This window comes from Callithrix jacchus, chromosome 12 (assembly GCF_049354715.1).
Source record: "Callithrix jacchus isolate 240 chromosome 12, calJac240_pri, whole genome shotgun sequence".
NCBI classification, from domain to species: domain Eukaryota; kingdom Metazoa; phylum Chordata; class Mammalia; order Primates; family Cebidae; genus Callithrix; species Callithrix jacchus.
The window spans coordinates 79858473-79878167 of record NC_133513.1 but is presented as its reverse complement, the minus strand read 5'-3'; the positions used below and the strand labels follow the sequence as shown (position 1 = coordinate 79878167).

General features: G+C 38.8%; 1 protein-coding gene across 7 annotated transcripts in view; it reads left to right on the top strand.

The window, feature by feature from the left end:
- Positions 1–19695, top strand: part of SGMS1 (sphingomyelin synthase 1) — a 334608-nt gene that overhangs the window by 110128 nt on the left and 204785 nt on the right. For 6 of the 7 annotated variants that reach the window (XM_054243062.2, XM_078345961.1, XM_078345960.1 and 3 more), the window contains one exon: positions 6024–6096. The exons of the other annotated variant lie outside the window; for it this stretch is intronic. The gene's annotated coding sequence lies outside the window, so the exon portion shown is untranslated. The remainder of the gene's footprint in view (positions 1–6023; positions 6097–19695) is intronic. 7 annotated transcript variants of the gene reach the window in all.

Here is a 19695-nt window from a genome sequence, read left to right as displayed (position 1 = left end):
ATTGTCTTAAAGTTGAAATTCTTTTACTTTAGGCTAAAGTTGTTTTCACTGCTCTGTCTTTGGTGGAAATGGAAAAATGCTATCCATTGCTTTTAGCAGAGTAGTACTTAAAATGATGTTAAGTGGTAGTGTCTCACTTGTTTTTCCTAGACAAAACTTTCTTTGGGAATTTCATGCCTCAAATTAGGTTTCAGTGATGTTTACGTTTTGAATTTTGATTCTTTTCTGTTTTTCAATTTTCCTGAAAAGTGTAGAACCCAGCATTGATAACTTTGACCTTGCTTGATTTTTATTATGAAGTGAGGTTAAGGTCTTCCAATCAAGGTCTGCAACCAGCAGACCTTGGTCTCTAACCAAGAGACCAAGCCTCTTTGTCTACTAGTGAAGAAGGGTAACCTACTTGAGTGATGCTTGTACTGAAATATTGATCCTCTCTGCCTTGCTCTTCTTGAAGCTGTCTGGGTGGCAGTTGGAAGGAGCAGGTCTTCAGTATTTCTGTTTATGCCTCCTTTATACTCCACTTTCACGATCTGGAGCCAGAAATGGGTATATTGGATCTGTGGCCCACAGGGCCCACATGGAGTGCAACAGGATTTTTCGTATTCACTAATCTTCACTCATTCAATTTGTGTAGGAGCCAACATTACACCAATAGAGGATGCTATTTGTCAAACAGCGTTAAGAACTTTTTGAGGACATAATTGATTTAATTATTACAAATATTACAGATTCTTTCCTCTGAGAGTTCTTCTTAATCTTTGCTTTAATGCCTTTTTTCCTAATTCCTAGTAAGAAAATTCTTCCCTATTTCGCCACTTCTTTTAAACATTATTTTGCTTGAGCCATGTGTATGTTACTTGATTCTTAGAAATTGCTGGTCACCCTGTCTTGGTAAAATATTTTGGTATTTATTAAGGGCATTAAAGTTGATGTTAGTTTATAGGTCTCTTTTTGCAGCCTCTTCCGAAGGATTCTGATGAGTTACTCTCATCTTATTTTTACCCTTTCTGTGTTGTCATAGGGTCACAATTGACATTCTGGGCCTTTTGTGTGGAAGTAGATATTATGCAGTTAATTTTTCAACTAATTATGTTTCATGCTATTTATAATGAAAAGCCTATGAGCTCTGTGGCTCTACCACTCCCCAGCTGTGTGACGTTGGGATGCTGTATAGTCTTCCTTTATGTTTGCTCATCTGTAAATCGGCTTATAATAATAAATAGCACCTACTTTGCAGACTTAGTTGTAGCGCTAAGTAAGACCATACATGTTAAGTGCCCATTCATACTTAGCACATTGAAAGCACTCAGTGAAGTTTGTGTATTATAAAGGTGAGCACAGGGGTGAGGCACTAAACCAGCTTTGAATGGTGAACAGGAAAAAATTTCTGAGAATTTGACCAGAGAAGAAAGGAGGAAAGGGTGTTTTATGAAGGGGAATGGCTACAAGTTTTTTACTAGTGATGGAACATAAAATGTTGGGAGAAGAAATGGAAAGGGGGACTGGGAGCAGTTCATAGAGGTCTTATTTTATCAAGTCCAGGGGCTTAGACTGCCCCTTGGAAATGGGTCCCACAGAAGAATTTGTACCTAATTAGGGTGCTGGACACATGCAGACTTGAGGAAATAGAATTCAACAAGGTCTACGGGAGACATTGTGACCTGTGAGAAGGCTGTTCTAAGAGCCCCAAGAAGATTGGGAATGCCTGGACAATGAGGAGTACAAAAGGACAATGCAGCGTTTTATTTACATCAGATGCTTACTTTTAAGGTCTAGGGGACCTGAATAAAACCAAAGAAGGGTATAACTTGTTATGCATGGATTCCTTTTGAGAAAATGAATTCGATGAGCTGCAATGTGGATTTCTATTATGAAGAAATTCTGCCCAAGAAGTAGCAAGAGGCTACTTGAAGGGGCTCCCAATGGCTAAGTCTGAAACAGGTGGAGTACCTAAATAATTAAGTACAATGATAAGCATTTTAGTCTGCAAACTGTGTTTGGAATGCTGTGTATGTATGTGTGTGTGCACACGTGCCATGGGCACAAATCTACTGGCTTGTGCAGGGAAAGACTTACTGTCCATTTTCCTGGGACTGCAACTATTTATCAAATAGTTATTTGATAAAATACTATTCTTATTTGCCAGTTTTCTTTTGATTAGCTTTGTATCTGGGATTGCAAGTTTTACTTTTGACTGTTTATTTTCTAATTATTTTCTCAACAGTGTTTATGAGTAGACATGGAAATACACCAGAAAATGATTTATATGAAAAGGAGTCTTTTCTCCATCCCTAAGAACATGCCCATAAAAAAAGAAATGAAGAAGAGCAACTAATTTTCATTACTTCAGATAGGCTTTACTGCTTTGTTATGCCAGTAGGAGGAAGAGTTATGGAAATAAATGTAAATGCATGTTAGAATGATAGCCAGCAGGCTATCTGAAGTGAGAGTCAGCTTTTTGGAAGAAACAGGGACATTTCCGTGTCATTTGTCTGGAATTGCCTCACCAATAGAGAGCATTTTTTTCTGCTACAATACTGAGCTTAAAGTAAGCAGTTACATTTGTAAGAACAGATTGTTAGAAAGTGAGTTTCTTTGAAACATTTAAGTAAAGAGCATTTATTATACATGGAAAAACATTTGGGTCTTAACCTTTTTCAGTAGAGCAGCCCTGTCTTCCTCAACCATCGCTTACTATTAACGGCATAAAGAGAAAAAGAGAGTAATGGGTGCTGGTCTTGCTTTCTAAGGCAAACAACTAGAAAACAGGACTACCATCTATGAGGCAGTGGACAGCAGGCATCCAGGAATGTGATCCTTGAGAGAAGAGAATCGCATGATGGGGACCAACATTTGCCCTGGTTTCCTGCTTGAACACTTTCCCCCACCGTGATATAGGGAGGTGAGCCATTTGATGGATGGTCTCATAGCTTTGAGAGGGTAGAGATTGGAGTTTCAGGCTGCTGAAGAGGCTGGGATTTGTATGGCAGGGTAATGGAGAGGAGGGAGCTACTCGAGGGGTGAGGCACTGGAGTGCAGCTGCTACTAGGCTAAGAACAGAATGGTGGTACCAGAGGTCATGTATTACTGAGAGAGATTGGGGTTCTGGCCTAGCCAAGGTGAAGAGACCTTGTTGAGTACCTTAGCCATTCTATTGAGACATCACAAAGGTCACATCCTAGGAATAAAGACCATCTATACCTTACAGTATGGGCCATAAGCTGAACTAAGGACATAAGTGAAATAGACTCATCTTAACCAAGTATAAATCCAAGCCTGGCAGGATCAAGAGGACCCACCAGTAATTTAGCTGCCACTGGTGCCAAACTGAACAGTCTGCAATTGTTTACCTTATAATGGAAAGAAGAATGCAAAGTAGCAGGAGATTATGACCTATATTCAAAATAATAATCAGTAGATATGAACAATGACTATAAAAGTGGGTTATACCAGATGTTGGTCTCTAAAAGCATTCTCCATGAAAAGGAACTAGGGCTTTTTGGAGAACTGACAGCATCTTGGGCAGAGACAAGGTAGATATAAGATGAGCCCATAACTTTTTTTTAAATATCAGAAAGTAAGGAAATAAGAGTAAGAAAATATTTTAAAAAGATGAAGTATGTCACAGGGATACAGGAGCTTGAAGGGGCTCCCAATGGCTAAGTCTGAGACAGTTGGAGTACCTAAATAATTAAGTACAATGATAAGTTATAAATCATCGAAAAAATAGAGCTTCATGTAGCTCAGCTGATCATAAATAGATATATTGGTAAAAAAATAATGTAGAATGCTGAGTAATGAATGGCAATATGGAGGAATTGCTGGAGTTGGAAAAGTTAGCTTGTGGCAGCTATCACAGTATAAAGTTTTTATCAGGCAAACATCACTAATGGATGCTAAATCTAGGGGAAAATTTTGATGAGGGACAAGATATTTGCGTGGTGTTAAAGTGTCTTCCCACAGATTACTTGTTAGCTGCAAGGGAAAAAGTAATTCTTCACTGGAAATGTTGGGCAACACCTTGGCTGTGATCAAAATTAACATAACCAAGCTGGGGCAGATAGACGTTCTGTGCATTTAGATGTGCTATTCAGAGAAGAAAATATCACTTTTGTAGTTTTCTGATTGAGAATGCATAACCTGAACTGAATCATCAGGAATCACCTGAGAAAATGTCACAAAAGTCAAAATAGAAATGTTTTATTAATATAAAAGGGGGAGAGCCTGTATACTTTTAAAGTGTCAATGTCATAAAAGACAAAGGAAAGCTGGTGTGTTTCCATTCAAAGAAAGCTAAAGAGTAATGGCAGCTAAATGCTGTATCTGACCCTGGACTGGATCTGAACTGGAGGAAAGAGAAATACCATAAAGGGCATAATTGGGGGTAACCGAATATGGCAGTAGATTAAAGTATTTATAGATATATGATATATATATCATATACATAATCATATTTATATCATATTTATATATATAAATATATATAAAAATATATATAAAATTTACTAAGGTTGATAGGTATGTTATGGTTATATAAGAGAATTTTCTTATTGTTAGGAAATAAATTCTGAAGTCTTTAGAGTAAAGTGCTGTGTTGTATTGAACTTATCTTTATGGCTCAGAAAAAAAAAGTTGAATGAATGAATGGACAGAGTGAGTGAATGGTTATATAAATGGGTTAAATGTTGATAGTAAGTGAATCTGGGTAAACAGTAGCTGGACACTTTTGTACTATTATTATACTACAACTCTTCTGTAAGCTTGGAATTATTTCCAAATAAAAACATTTAAGGGCCAATCAGGGTGGCTCATGCCTGTAATCCCAGCACTTTGGGAGGCTGAGGTGGGAACATCACTTTAGTTCAAGAGCTTGAGACCAGCCTGGGCAACATAGCAAGACCCCTATCTCTACTAAAAGAAGAAAAATTAGCTAGGCATGGTGGCATGCACCTGAAGGTCTAGCTGTTTGGGAGGCTGAGGTGGGAGGATTGCTTGAGCCCAGGAGGTCAGGGCTGCAGTGAGCCATGATCGTGCCATTGCACTCAGCCTGAGACTGTCTCAAAGAAAAAAAAAATAAAACAGAAAATCCCATCAAGTATAACTATGATTTAAAGAGAAAAGGTAGAGTATTCAGAAAAGATAAGGTATTTCTTAACTACCTTCGTGTGGGTTTTCTGCCCTTTGGGTTGCCTGTGGTAAATACGTTAATTCTATCGCAGTGTCTGTCACTTAGCCAGTCTATCTCTATTGGCTGAAAAAGCATATCTAGTGCAAGAAGAAATAAAAAATATTGCTGTTCAAGTTGGAACAATTATGTTACTTTGTGTCATGGATGGAAGAGTTTGGAGCAAGGGGTGGTAGAGCTGGGCCCTGATTTCTTCTTTTACACTTGCTGGCTGAGTGGTTGGGGGAAGTTCCCTAACCTTTGGGAACTTCGATTGCTGCATTTTAAAATAGTGCTTGTCTATTCTCAAGATTTTATGGCTCCAATAAGAAAATGCATGTGAAAGCTCTTTGTAAATAACAATGATTTTTTTCTGCAAAAATTAAGTTACTATTAATAAGATGTTTTTGAGATGGGGTCTTGCTGTATTGCCAAGGCTAGAGTGTAGTCATTGCTCACTGTAGCCTCCGCCTCCCAGTTTCAAGTGATCCTCCCACCTGAGCCTCCCAAGTAGCTGAGACCACAGGTATACACCACTGTACCTTCCTAATTTTTAAAATTAGATTTTGCTTTACTGCCCAGTCTGGTCTCAAACTCCTGGGCTCAAATGATCCTCTCACCTCAGCCTCCCAAAGTGCTGAGATTATAGGTGTGACCCATTGCACCCTGCCTCTATTAATAATTTTAGTTAAAATGGCTTAGACTGAGGTGGAAATTTTCCTTACTCCAGGTGGCCCTTATTTCTCTCACAAATCAAGTTTTTGATAGATTTGATTGTATGAGAGAGTTTCTTATCCAAGTGGGCCCTTTCGTTCCTTCTGGTTGCTTCCTTCCTCATTTCTTGCCCATGTTATTCCAGGTAAAGCTTCAGTGATGGAAGGAATGTGGACTTTTTGAATGTCAAGAACAGTGAAGTTGGAGCACAGCAGAGGGTATGTAGTAAAACACAATACACGTAAGTCAGAATCAGCATTTCACCCGTTCTCAAAGAACTCATAGTTCTGAAGTTCCTTGTAATCACTCTTGCTTTCTTCTCAGATTGTGTGTGAGGCTCTGATGGCATATGGGCATCTTCCAAGACTTTGTGGTTGCCAAGAGCAAAATTAGCCACCAAAAGGCCTGTGTGGTTTGGGGAAAGTAGGAAACACACTTGAAGAGGCCAGCTCCTCTATCGGAGAAGGCAAGCAGTCTGGGCCAGGGTGGTATGTGAAATGCATAAAGCAAAGGCCACAGGAAAGAATGTCAGCCTAAGTCTCTGGAAATGATAGAAAAGGATGCTGCTGGACTTGAAGTCACATAAACCAGGTAGAAAAGGTTCTAGGATATGTCATTTGGGGGCACACCTTTTCCCTTAATCTGAAATTGCTTTTGAGGGAGGCTTTCATCATGGAAGATCATAGTTACCAGGTCTGCCTTCTTTGAAGTTGAATCATTTAGGCCAGTGCTGCTCAGAGTGCTAATCTGAGATGAGATAAAGAGCTTGACCTAGAACGTTGAAAGATGAATGAAACAGTGTCTCTAGTGTCAGTGGTGATTCTATGTCTGTTTCTGTGTTCTATTTTTGCAACTGTATATATGTTGATTACTATGTCTGTATACATAATCTCTAAATATATTGCTTAGCTTTGTTTAATTTTAAGCTTGAACAGAATGGTGTATTGCATGTAGTATTTTGCAGCTCGCATTTTTTGCTCAGTTATGTTGTAAGATTTACTTGTTACATGTACTGGTAGTATATTCATTTTTCTGGTGAAGTTAAATTCTATGGCAAGAATTGATCACAGTTTATCTGCTGTCTCCCTTCTCTCCAGTCTTTGGTGTTTTGTTGCCAGGCTAGTGGGTGTAAAATAGTATATCACTGTCATTTTTATTTGCATTTTCCTGATTAATAGTGTGATTGAACATTTTGCTTTTTAGTATCCTTTGGAGAACAGAGTACATAATTTTAATCTAGACAAAAATGTCAGTCTTGTTTAGCTAATGCACCTTGTTTCTGTTTTTGTTGTTTTTTGTTTTTTTGAAATATAGTCAAAAATTTTAAACTGTTTATATGGTACAAATATTTTCATTGTGGCCAGATGCAGTGGCTCACGCCTGTAATTCCAGCACTTTGGGAGGCCGAGGTGGACAGATACCTGAGGTTAGAAGTTTGAGACCTGATTTTGAGCCTGGGTTTTAAGCCTAATTTTGAGACCTGAGTTTGAGCCTGGCCAATGTGGTGAAACCCTGTCTCTACTAAAAATACAAAAATTAGCCAGGCCATGGTAATATGTGCCTGTAATCCCAGCTACTTGGGAGGCTGAGGCATGAACCTGGGAGGTAGAGGTTACAGTGAGCTGAGATTGTACCACTGTACTCCAGCCTGGGCAACAAGAACAAAACTCCATCTCAAAAAAAAAAAAAAATATTCATTGCTAATCTTTGTTTTTTCTTTTCTTTTGAATTGAACTTCTTGTTGGTTCATATTCTTATAACATTTTTCTTTCTTGCTGATTTGGAAATTACAATTTGTATTTCTGTTCTTCTAATGATTACCCTAAAAGTTCACCGTGTGCACATTGAAGTTTAAAGTCAGTATTTAAGGTATTCTAATCCCCTTCCAGAATAATATAAAAACATAGTACACCTAAAGAAGACTCCCTCCTTCTGTATATATATCTTCTTTTCAGCATTTCAGTTCTATTGTTTTTTTCAATTAGATAATTTTATTGTATAGATATGGTATTTGTTTAACTGTATATGCTTACCATTTCTTATTCCCCTTCCTTTCTTCTATCTTTATCTTTCCTCTGATGAGATTTAACTTCTTCAGAATTTTTTCTTTTCCTGAGAATCTTTTGGTGGTAACTTCTCTCAATTTTGGTTTCTGAAATGTCTTTATTTCACTCTTACTGTTCTTAGTTGACAGTTATTTTTTTCCCCAGCACTGTGAACATACTTTTCTATTGTCCATAGCTTTCACTTTTGCTGTCAGGACATCTGTTAATCTTTCATTTGCTATTTTCTAGTAGATGATTTGACTTATTCTAAGTTTATTTATTTGTCTTTGGTGTTCAGCAGTTTTATTACAGTGTATCTATTTACAGCTTTCTTTTAAGAATTCTTTATATTTTTTGTGTTTCATGTATCTATCAATTTATTTTATTTATCCACTCTAAACATTTCTCAGCTCTCAATGCTTTGAATACTGTCTTTTCTCCACTCTCTCTGTCATCTCCTGCTGATTTTGATTAAATGGATGTTTGAACTTCTCTTTTTATTCTTTATGTGTCTTAATTTTTGTTCAGTATTTTCTTTATCGTTTTCTCTGCTTCATTCTATAATTTAAGATTTAGCTTTAGTTCCATAATTCTCTCTTTAGCTGTGTTTGATCTTCTGTTTAGCCTATTCATTGAATTTTTAATTCAAATGAGTATGTTTTTTAAATTTCTAAAATCTTTATTTCTGCCTTAAATCTGCCTATTTTTTGATGGCTTCATTTTGCATGCTCATTTTTTTTTGGCCTCATCATTAAATAGTTATTTCATATCCTATATTTGATAATGCCAGCATCTGAAATCCTCGGTGGTTTAAATGTTTTTGTGCTTCTTTCCTAGTGTGAAGGGTGAGTTTTGATTACATGCTAATGTTTGCTTGATAATTATGTCTCTCGAAATATTGCTTCTTGAGATTTTGTTTGTACTAGGAGCCAGGAGGATGCTACAAACCCAGGACCACTTTTCTTCCCTTTGAATACATGTTCCCTTTGTGTTTCAAGTTGGGCTTCCTCCACCATGCTGAAACTTGGACGTCTAGTTGCCCCACCCCATTGCTGGTATTCATAGTTACCTCCAGGGCAACTCCAATGTTCTTTTTTGCTCAATCCTTAGTGCTCTTGGCTCAGGAACATTACATGTTTCCACTATATTCTCAAGAGATTTGTTCCTCTACCTGGAGATAACCAATGCATTAAAAAGTATTTTTAAATGTAATTTATCCAGACTCTAATTATAGTATAGCAGAAGGGCTTTGCAAATATTGAATCTACCGTAATTCCTGAGTTAGGAATGCTCAAATGATTTTTGAAAATCAGTTGTCTCAAAGTACTCTTTATCAATTTATTACTTTCCTTTATTTCACCTAAGGATAAAGAAAATATTGCAGTAATGAACTTTTTGAAAGGTAGTTAAACATATGACATATTGTATCCTTAGACTTTTGCCCAGGTTCTTTTTGTAGTTAATCCATTGAATATTTACTCCTTTGGAAACTGGAGTTACCACTGTTGGAATAACTCATTAGAACAGAGTACTTATTCAGCACCAATTTGTTATGCCTCCCAATCTATTTTCTGTCACAGAGCTGTTTTTCTTTCTATCCAGAGTCCTATCCTAGATATAAACAAGTCAGTTGTGGATCTCTGCCTGTGGACCCTTTTCTTCTTCACACAGACTGCAAAATTGATGTTTGCAGTTGTGAATTAGAGGCATCATCTCTGTAAGCTCCGTGTTCTTACGTTCTACATCCCCTTAATAGGCATAAAAAGCAGAGTGAAATTTTCAGTCTATAGAATGCTAAGTTGCCTTGGGCTTTAGCACATGAAAAAATTATTTCAAAATGGATGTCAAGTGAGGTTGCTGATTTAACAGTTTTTTTATTCCTTCTGCAGCAGAATAATTACATATAGACAACCAAATGTTTTTAGAGGCTACACAGATCTGACAAGTGTGTGTGTGTGTGTATGTGTGTGTGTATTTTGTGATAAAAGTGATACATTAGGCATGTCTCTAATTTGCAGGCTCTATCCTTTGTAGGTTACAGGTAGGATTTTTGTAATACTAGTGTAGTCATAGGAAAGACAGGCACTGAAAACATTCGTAGGAAATTCTGAGTTCTGTGATGAGAGGTTCTTTGAGGAATTACCTGGTATTGGCTTTATACTTTCATGTGAAAAATAAAAATATCAGAAAATTGTGTAGCTTTTCCTTACTTCGATAGCAAATTCTGAGTAGTAACTTCCATCTGTGTCCTTGTATACTTGGGTTTTTCTTGGCTGTCAGTTCAGGCACTGCTACTTCTTTTTGCTTTCCAAATGGTCGGGTTAGCTAAGCACTTGAGAAGCTTCACCTGGGGAGCTGGGGAAGTGATGGTATAGTACTGGAGATGCTTGTCAGGGATGGCCAGTACTTCCTGAGCAAGCTTTGCCCAGGCTTCTGTGCCAGCAGAGCCATCAGGCAAAGGGAAAGACATCTGATTGCCACTGCTCCAGTTCCGTTGTCCTGCGCCAGGGACTTGATTTGGCAAAGCAGTAACTGGTCAGTTCTCTGTAAATGTGTCCCTTTGAACTTGTCAGTTCTCTGTAAATGTGTCCCTTTGAAGGTTACAAGTTGCATCATTAGCGTGGTTTTTAACAGAATTCACTTTACTGCTGTTTCTTTTCCACCATGAGGTTGATTCTGGTCATATCAAAACAATGCAGAGACACAGCCCAGGAGTGCTATCTTTCTGAGATATATGTCAGTTAGGGTGTTAAAAAGTGGGGCTTGACAGTTGATGTCAAGACAAATGACCAGGCTCTGACTTACAACCCAGAGCAGTGTTCCTGTGTCTCCTATGTTTTAGTCACAATCACCTTCCTCTGCAGTGAGCAGGGTTACTCATCTCTGTTTGACTTGGCACAGAGACACTTGGCCATTTGTAACATTTTGCTCCTTTCTCCCAAAAGATAATGAGTTACTATGTTTCTAAATAAGGTTTTGAAAAGTTAGGATTATTTTAATCACCTTCCTCTCCAACCTGTTATTCCTCCTGCTCACCAGATTTATATGTGAGTGCTTGTTGTATCTTCTGTTTAATGCCTACAGAATGCCTACAGAATAACTTGTTTTGGCCCTTACTTTGGTCTGGGAGTTCAGAGACTGGTGCATGGCACAGAGGGAGTCATAGTAGATTCATAAGTAGCCAGACTTCCTGGGTTTAAGTTGAAGTTCTACTCACAGTCTGTAGGACTTTGGTTAATCACTTGGCTTTTCTGAGTATTGCTTTTCCCACCTAATAACTACCTTAATTTGTTTATATGCTGGAGCAGTGGTTCTTAAGCATTTTGGTTTTAGGACCCCTTTATACCTTTAAAAATTATTGAGGACCCCAAAGAACTTTGCTTATATGAATGATATCTAGCATATTGTGGTATCAGAATAATGGTCTAGTGGCCCCCAAGATGTGCATGACCTAGTTCTCAGTAGCTGTGAATATGTTACCTTACATATCAAAAGACAGATGTGATTAAGCTAAGGATCTTGAGGTAGGGAGCACATCCTGAATTGTCCAGGTGGGTCTTGTGTTATCATAAGAGCCCATTTAAGACTTTGAGCACTGCTGGGCTAGAGCATAGCCACATAGCTACTCCTAGCTGCAAAAGAGTCTGGGAACTATGGTTCTTTTTCTGGGTATCAGTTAAAAGAACTGGGGGTTCTGTTATAAGGAAGAATGAGAGAATGGATATTAAGGGATATTTTGCAATCTCAAAGACTTATCATGTCAAGGATTGATACACGTTAGGGAGACAATCACTAAAATGTTAGTTTTTCTTCTCCTTGCCCTTTTATGAGTTTGGAAAATTGGACATTTCACTCAGACTCCATCATTTAGAAATACCTATGACAAAAGACAATGACATGTAGGCAGAGGCATACTTGCAATGAGCTGCATTTTTAGCATTTGTAGATAAAGCATATGAAATATCTTTTGTTTGGTGCTCACAGGCAACTTTTGGATATTTTGTTTGGGTCTTTTGAACTTAACAATATGGCTCCTTTCCTTTGGTAGGAGGAAAGTTGGAATTGAAGTGAGATATAAGACTCAGCTTTGATTCATAGCTATTCTTCATGGGTTTGAAAATGCATGAAGTGTGACGTTTTATTCAGGGTCATTTTGTGAATAGTTTTTGCTGCTCCCTGGCAGTGCCCTGTTGCTGAAGAATAACCCAGTTCTAGTTTCTGATGTGAAACAACGGTTAGGAATATTTGTGCTAAAATACCTTATTTTTTTAAAAAAGGTACATAAATGCTATGAAACAGTCTGGGCCTAAGTGGCTTAATTTTGAGCTTAATATAAAGCTGAATGCTGATTTTATTAATTGATGAATATGCGTTTAATGCATTTTTAGTGCTGTCCTCATTTTTAAATACATTATTGTAATAGCTTTTGAGTGAATGAGAGCTTGGAGATATTAACATACCGTCTGGTCTGGAGCTATTATTTCAGTCTCTGGTTTAGAAGAAGGCTTTGTGTCATTCACACCAGGGACTGTGCATTTCCTAGCTAAACTGGTTTGGAACGGCAGTTTTGGCTTGGTATGGAGGTGGAGAGGAAACATTGAAGGTAGTTTTGAAGCCTCAAGCACTCTTAGGGGGAAGGGGCACTTACACTTGTTTGGGAGCTCCAACTTGACCTTTGGGTGACCAGAAGGCTGCCCCAGTGTCTGGTGACTTTCCCAAACTGGAGCTGAGAGGGGCAGTTCTACCTGCTTTGCTGTTTTCCCCAGAGGTCATTGAAAACCATCTTGAGGTTGCCAGTTTCTGTTTTAGTTTGTGGTTCACTGTGTTACCAGGAAGCAAGGTTCTTCTTGGTAGAAACCTTAGTGAGGGCAGAGAGAGTGTAAGGAATTGGTTTAGCTGGAACTTGAGTGACTGGGGACCTGCTGGTAATCAACACCTTGCATCCAAGAAGCTCAGTGTTTTTGGAAAATAGCATTTGCTATCCACCTGAGGCATACTGCAAAAATTGCAAGTGAAACTTGTGAAAGGATGTCCCTACTTCATTTTGGGGTATATTTCAAACCACTGTCTGGGAGCTCTCAGGGCTAGCTGATCTCAAGATTTGTAGTGGGTAAGTATGGCTGGCTGCAGGGCCCCCCATTTCCTTTCCATAGTTCACATTTCACCCCAGTTACTGCAAGGTGCAAAGGCCAGAGGAAATCCTGCTGAAAAGCCAGTGGTTTTAGAAATATGAGCTGGAATAATTGTCTGATAGTTTTAAATTTGGGTTGTAAAACAATTAGTGTTTTGATTTGGGGGTCCTTACATTTACTAATCACCAAACAATTTCTATGTGTGGAAGGCTCAATTAGTGCAGGGCTGAGAACAGTGTCACCTTTTCCCATCAACCATTGGGCAGCCTGCGAACTTCTGCATAGTTGGCTCAGGAGGCATTGCAGGATGGGAGCCAGCCCTCATGGGCCTGCAAACCCAGGTTATTGCCTTATGCACAGAGGGCCCCCAGAACACCCATAAGGTTCTGGAAATGGTGTGTGACAGTTGAAATCCTTGATCTCATTTCTTTTTAATTTCCTAGCTGACTTCCACCAGCAGCTGTTGCAAATGCTTTCTTCTTTTTGAGTTCCTAGTCTCCCACAGCCCTGCTTTTGGCAAATGCCCATAGAAACAGTCATGGAGACAGAGCCAGAGGCCTTTATCTCTCTCCTTCCCGCTTCAGAGTATGTCTGCTTTTTTCCCCTGACAGGTGATAAGCTAGTTTGATTCTGAGTACTATCATGTATGGATGAATCTTGTTTCCTGCTCCCTCACACCATCTCCTTCTGTCCTGTGTCTACCCTCTCTCAGGTGCCCAAGCATCCTGTTGCTATATTCAGCTACTCTATGGTATGCTTCTTGAACCAGTTAGCCCTCCCCCTGCCTTTGATTGGTATCTTTCCTTTTATGACCCATCTGTCCCTCGAAGTCCTACTGTGGACATTGTAATCTGAAATCATATATTGTATGTAAACATTCATGTAATGTTTATTGACATCTGTATGCATGGGAGCTTAGGGTACAGATGCAGGATCTACAGAGATGAGTCACACTCTTGGGGCTATTAGTATAAAATGGAGAGACATGGGACAATGGCATTAGAGATGAATGACAAAAATATGTACAGGTTAGAAGGGGAGAGGGGCAGTGTGCCTTGAAATATTTTATATGTGTGGATCCCTCAGACAAGAGGAGAGGGTCATGCTGGAGCCAAAAGTCAGTGGTGGATTACTGTGTTCCCACTTTCTGATGGGATTTCATTGTGACTCATCTAGAGCAGAGGGAGAGCTCTTAACTACAAGATCTCCAATAGCAGCATTTGGCTCACTGTGGAAGGTGGTTGCAAAGATCCTTTTAAGGCATAGATAGGCCTATAGGTGTCCCTAAGGTAACATCACGTGGATAATTGCCAATTCTGTATATCTTTTGGGCTAGACTTTGAGTTAAGGAGAAGATAAGAAATCTTCAGTGACATTCTTAAGCCCTGAGCATCTTCCTTGTATTCTGCTTTGAGAACTTGTTAGTTACTGTACTTGATATTCAATGGCTCTGTGCTTGGATGCCCTGGTCCCACAGAGGACCTTGAATACTGTGTCTCAGTTTGGGGCTTGCTTACAAGGACCTTCCTCCCGTCTTAACCAGATTGTGTTTTAATCTTTAAAAAGTTAGATGAACTCACTTTTTACTTTTTATTCATGGATAGTATTTGTCACTGTGTGTGTGTGTGTGTGTGTGTGTGTGTGTGTATCAATGAGTGGATGAGTGAATATCTCTCATGCTTGTAATTTGTTTAAAGGCAGGAAGTACTGTTCTCTTGTTTGCTGTTTTATCCACTCTGCCTCTACTGGGCCTGGCGCATAATAAAGAAAGAGTGAACAGGACAAACACCCATTCTGAAAAGTAAACTCTGGCAATTGTGGTTTTTATATAGCAGCCTGAGAATAGACAATTGGCTTTTTAATGTAATAAGGGAAAAGGTCAAAAGAAAGTCATATTCATTTACCAAAGTGCTTCCAGCAGATGATGTTTATAATCTCAGAAGGGTGTTTTCAATATATAATGTGCTTCGATGGAACAAATTTATATCCTGATTGAGGTAGTTGTTATATAAATCTATATATATGATAAAGTTTTACAGAATTGTATGTAAAAAACCCAAACAACAAACACCATGTAAAAACTAGTGAAATCTGAACATGGTCTGTAGTTTATTAATAGTAATAGTATTGTACCCAATGTCAAGTTCATGCTTTTGATAATTGTATTGCTATTATGTAAAATATGGGGAGAAGCTGGGTAAGGATACAGGGAAACGTTCTACAATGTTTGTATCTTCTATGTGAATACAGAGTAATTTCAAAATCAAACGTTAAAAACAACACAGAGATACCACTACACACCTGTTAAAATGAATAAAAAGCAAACAAACAAAACAGAAACAGATAATACCAAGTACTAATACAGATGCAGAGCAACTAGAACTCTCTTACATTGCTGGTGAGAGTGTGAGATGATAAAACCACTTTGGAAAATAGGTGGTTTCTTACAAAGTACCATATAAGCTAGTAGTTTCACTCTTAAGTATTTATCCAAGAGGGTTGAAAACCTCTATTCACACAAAAATGTGTAGGCTAATACTCCTAACAGCTTTATTCTTAACTGCCAAAACTGAAAAAAAATGTAAGTGTTCTTCAACTAGTGAATGGATAAACAATCTGATATGCTCATTAATGGAATACTGCTTATCAGTAAGAAAGAACAACCCAACTGTTCGGATGAATCTCAAATGCATTATGTTATGTGAAAGGAGCCAAACTCAAAAGAATCTGTACTCTATGATTCAATTTAAAGGACATTCTGGAAAAGGCAAAAGTTTAGGGTTAGAAAGTAGATCATGTGATAGGGGAGAAGATTAACTACAGAGGGCACAGGGAAAATTTTGAGGTAAATGAAATGTTCTATATCTTGATTGTGGTGGTGATTACATGACTGTGTGTTTGTCAAAACTCACTGAACTGTACACTTAAACGGTTGGATTACTGCATGCAAATTCTACCTCAATAAGTCTGACTTTAAAATAAAAACAACACCAACAAAAATAAATAATTAATGATGTGCTTTGACTTAAATAACATCAAAGGATCATTGTGTTAGCTACTTGGAAAAAGATTTGTTAAGTCATTAATTACACAAAATGCCTCATTCAAACACAAAGGTGCAGCCCTTTCAGTACTCTGGCCTCTAATTGGGCAATGGAAGTAGGTATTACTATAGAGTTGGATGTTCTAATGATCTTTGTTAAACAGAATGCTGCTGAGAGGTTAAAATAAAAGCTGCTGATTCTAACTTTAGTGGATATAGGCTTAGTATGTAAACATAGAGTCAAACCTCACTCTATCATCTCTCCTGGTTCCTTTGCCATTAACATAGTCATTACTAGAGAAGAGGTTGACTTTTCAGATTCTTTTTAATCTCAGCCGTAATAAATGTACTGTGATTTATAAATAAATATATATATATATATATATATATATATATATATATATATGTATGTAAAACAGTGTATCAAATGTCCTACTGGAAAAACCAACATGTTTGACTTGGTAGGAGGAGGATTGGCTAATTTCATCTCTGTCTAATTTAAATACAACTCACAAATGTTTACAGCAAGAATCGGAGGATTCCAACTGGAAATTTGAAGCTGTTGATCTCTTAAATGGGGTCTCTTCATAATCAACATCCTTTATAAATCAAAGTCAAGATGTAATTTTGAAAGAAGGTTTAAATTCCCAACTCTTAGCTGTAATTTGTGGGGTTGAAGGATATAACTTCTACCCTTATGGGACGGATAGATACCTAAATAATATATGTAAGATTACAGTCTTTTCCCAACAGGAGATTTCTTGTTTATTTAAAACTGGGACTTACTAAATAGGTTTGAATTTAATGCTATCCAGTAGTCAACTCAGTTGAGCAAGCACTTACCAATAATCATTAACTACGTGCCATACCTACGATGAGGTGCTGGGTTTATACAGGAAAATGAGCCCCAAGCCCTTTTTTTAAGGAAATTACCATCCATCAGCGTGGACCAAACCATGCATAGCCAGCTGAACTTCAGCATCAGGGGAGAGGGAGAGCCCTAAGGAGGAAGCCACTACATAGGAGGTGACATTTGAAAGCAGAATTTGGTCTAGTGAGAAAGAGAGAAAGCCCAGGGTTTTCTGGCAGAGGCTTAAGAACTTCACCAACAACTTTTTATATTCTGGCAGTTACCCAAAAGTCTGCCCAAAAGAGGTTCTTTCCAACCACCTGCCACAGTGAGTCAAACAAACCCCACTGTTGGCAATCCTTTACTTACAGAGGTCTCCCTGTGGTCTAGATGAGTCACAGTGAAATCCCATCAGAAAGGGGGACATCGTAATCTGGCTTTTGGCTAATGTCTGACATGACTTCCTTTTTGTCACTTGATATTTTACTGTCACACCAAGAGAGATGTTAACCCCAGTTAACTGATGAGGAACATGAGCTGAAGCAGCTTGAGTCACTTGCCCTAGGATGCAGCTCTAGGATTCAGTCAATGTCCGACTGTGCTTATTTTCCACTATGTCCCATGTGGCCTACTGCGAGGACATGGAAACCCCATAAAGTTATGGCCCCTGAATCTCAGTGAAATTCAAGTGGTCAGCATGTAAAAATGGTAAATCTTTTAATACTCTTGAATTGTTTAGCTCTTTAAATGTTTCAGGTGCTTTTATATACATTGTCATTTGATTTTTACATAGAAAAAACAACTCACAGAATGAATGACCGTGGTTTTAAATACAGCATTGTTGTCACACAGCATCTTTGGGGACACATACATTGCTTGAGGTGGCCAGATGCTCTGGCTGAGTGACTGGAGCCAGTAGTAGAGGTAGGGTACATCTTTAATAGAGCCCATGAATTGTCTCTCATGGAACCTGTTGTGGGGGATTAAATGGTTCTCATCCTGTCTCTGACTTAGCTGAGGCTTACTGTAACCAGAGGTGCCACTGGCTTGGAGTCCCTGGTTAGAACATAAATTGGGCATTGCCACTCCAGGGTATTAGCGTATTGGGGCCTGAGGCCCCTGAGGATAGCATGAAGCCATTTGGGGACTTCTCCATGAGAACTTCTTATCACTAAGTGCATGTAATTGCTGATTTAGTTTGGCCTGACAGGCTCAGTGGTTCTGGTAAGCAGTATTATTATACTAGGCTTATTGGCTGTTAGCTGGCTAATTTGGGGGAAGAAAGAGGTGGTTGGATTTTATGGTAAATTCAGCTGGATGCAAGTGATAGGATTTGCCACAGGAATCATAAAAATCAAGGTGCTGTTCAGGGTGCAGAGGTGAATCCCATGGCTCAGGCCTGATTTCACTCATTCTGCTCTAGGTTCAGAATGTGATCATGTGTGCAAAATTGTGCTTTCTGCCGCTTCAGAGTATTTGATAAAGGCATGTCCAAGCCGCCTTCATTTTAGCCTGTTTAGCTCAGCTCAAATTGGCCTGTGTCCAGGGCCTTGGTGTTCCTGGGCTTCTGTCGCTCAGAAGAGCTGCACGGGAGCTCAGAGACAAAGGGGCTTATTGTGTAAACTCAGACCAGTGGCAGCTGCAAGAAAAGAGCGAAAGTCCTTCTGTTTTGCTTTTGCTCAACTCTAAATAGTACTTTAGGAGTTTTATAACATTGCGGTATTCCTTAGGAAAGCTTCACTTGACACATTTATTCTCGAGGTTGTAGGGACCCTCTGTGAGGAATGGTTTGATCTGTCAGAAGGATGGCCTGACAGGGATAGAGCTGTTGGCCAGACCTAGCTACCAATGGGCTGCGTGATCTTGTGCCAGTTGCTTCTCCTCTCTGGGCCTATAAGCCTGGAGGAGCTTGGACTAGAGCAGCTGAGTGGTTCCCATTTGGTATCAGCATTCTGGGTGGATTTGGTACTAGAACACTGGGTTGTAACAGCCATACTTTGCAAGGATTTTGGGGCCCGACAGTATTGCTTCCTGTTCCTGGGTTGTAGCACTTATTCATTTGGATCATGGTGTGGCTGCAAAGATTCTTTTCAGTTAAGTGAGGTCATGTGCGTGAAGCACCTAGCAGGGTACCTGGCAGTTGGAAAGGGTGCAGCTAATGGTGGCCACTATTAACATTTAAATTATGAGGTTCGTGCTTGCTGCACTGTCCTTTTACTTCCTGTCACAGAGTGAGTGGATCCCATTATCTTTAATTTTAAAAAATTCCGATGATTTTGGTCAAGCAGCACATCCCTTCAGTTTGCTTCTGGAGGACTGACCTGTGTGATCTTAGGAGTGAGTGGGCAGCCTTGCTTTGCTGGCTTCCCTTTTAGTGTGGGATTCTGCAATATGAAATGAAACTGAACAGAAACATGGTCTGAATGGCTCACTTAGGGGCTTCATTATCTATGTACGGATTTTTCATAGCTCTGAACTTTGTTTTATTAGGAAGGAAATCTGTGTGGCATAGACAATGACATAGAAAAATGCAACTAAATTTTCTTCGAGCAAGAACACAAAAGTGTGAGAAGGAAGGCTTAATTCCTTCTCCAATATTTATTGAACTCTGCTGTTTTTTAGGCAATGGAGATGCAAAAATGAGTTCAATCAATATGGTCCTTGCTCTCATGGAGATTAGTTTATTGGGGCAGAGCAGACATTAAATTACAGAAATAATGATTTAATTATAGTTGTGACTAGTACTG